This window comes from Malurus melanocephalus, unplaced genomic scaffold (genome assembly GCF_030028575.1).
Source record: "Malurus melanocephalus ecotype Western Australia unplaced genomic scaffold, MMel_1.1 scaffold_770, whole genome shotgun sequence".
Lineage (NCBI taxonomy): Eukaryota > Metazoa > Chordata > Aves > Passeriformes > Maluridae > Malurus > Malurus melanocephalus.
The window spans coordinates 199,494-201,396 of NW_026624002.1; positions in this window are offsets into that span (position 1 = coordinate 199,494).

Consider the following 1,903-nt stretch of genomic DNA (forward strand, 5'->3'; position numbering starts at 1 on the left):
CGTGTCCGCCCCATCCCCGCAGCCCCAATCCCGCCTGGGGACGGTGACACCCGCACGGAGCGGTGACAGCGCCTCAAATCCGCCTCTGTACCCACATCCAGCACGGCTGCGGAATCTTCCAGACCGCTCCCGACCCCCGCTCTCCGTGTGCCGCTCCTCTCTTCCCGGGAAGGGATGGAAAGCTCCGGAGCCCAGCGTGGCAAACTTAATTAAAGCCTTGCTCTGACAATGCCTCTCCATCCCCCAGGCCTCGCATGAAACAATTCTGCCCACACCGAAAGCACTCGAAAGTATTGTCTTTGTTCTCGTGTTCAGAGAGATGAGAGAGGCCCAAAGTCCCCTCAGCTGTAGGAGGTGAAATTGTGTTTGGCTTATTTTCCTTTCTCGACAGCGCTGCTCCGTGTTGTCGAGAGCTCCCGCCTGCTTTCCGGCCCTGATCCCATCGTCTCTCTGGGAATGTCTGAGCACTCACAGCATCTGCTGCCGGCTGCTGCCCGAGGGGATGGGATGGGATGGAAACGGGGAATGGGAACCGGGCTGGGAACCGGGAATGGGGCTGGGAATGGGGCTGAACTGGGAATGTCTGAGTACTCACAGCATCTGCTGCCGGCTGCTGCCCGAGGGGATGGGATGGGATGGGATGGAAACGGGGAATGGGAACCGGGCTGGGAACCGGGAATGGGGCTGGGATAGGAACTGGGAATGTCTGAGTACTCACAGCATCTGCTGCCGGCTGCTGCCCGAGGGGATGGGATGGAACGGGGAATGGGGAGTGGGAACGGGGCTGGGAACCGGGAATGGGGCTGGGAACCGGGAATGGGGCTGGGAACCGGGAATGGGGCTGGGAACGGGGCTGAACTGGGAATGTCTGAGTACTCACAGCATCTGCTGCCCGAGGGGCTGGGATGGGATGGGAACGGGGAATGGGGAACGGGACTGGGAATGGGGCTGGGATAGGAACTGGAAATGTCTGAGTACTCACAGCATCTGCTGCCGGCTGCTGCCCGAGGGGCTGGGAACAGGGAATGGGGAATGGGGCTGAACTGGGAATAGGAACGGGGCTGGGAACCGGGAATGGGGCTGGGAACGGGGCTGGACTGGGAATGTCTCATTACTCACAGCATCTGCTGCCCGAGGGGCTGGGAAATGGGATGGGAACTGGGAAGGGACTGGGAATGGGGCTGGAACTGGGAACGGGGCTGGCAATGGGGAATGGGGCTGAAATGGGAAAGGGTCTGAACTGGGAATGGGACTGGAAACGGGGGAATGGGGCTGGGAACAGAAGAATGGGGCTGGGACCGGGAATGGGGCTGGGAACCTGGGAACAGGGCTGAACTGGGACCGGGGCTGGGAGCCGGGAACGGAGCTGGGCACGGAGTGAGGGAGGATTTCATGCAGCTCCGTCCCCCGGGATGGACAGGGACAGGGACAGGGACAGGGACCAGGACAATCCCCACAGCCTCCCCCACCCCAGTAACCCCAGTAACCCCAGTAACCCCAGTAACCCTAGGCCAGGCCAGCCCCTCTCTCTGCCCCAAGGAGGGGGTGACTCCCGGCCAGGGAAGGGGAACACGACTCTTTCCCCCTCCAGACTGGGAATGGGAACATAAACAGGGGTGGGTAAAGAACCCAAAGGGGCCGAGCTRAAGGCTGAGAGCTGGAACAGCCGGGAAAGGCTCTGAGAAGGACAGGACCGAGGGAAGGGCTCTTGTCTGGTTCTGGAGAGGGAAGATGAAACCTCTCCAGGTTTGCTGTGCAGAATGAGGAGCGCTGAGCTGTGCCAAGGCTGGAGGAGGAGGAGGAGGGAGCATCCCCCAGGACCCCCGGCTGGCTCAGGGACAGCGGGACACTCTCAGTGGGACAGTGGTGACCTTGGGGAGGGCAGGGACAGCTCCTGCCCGCG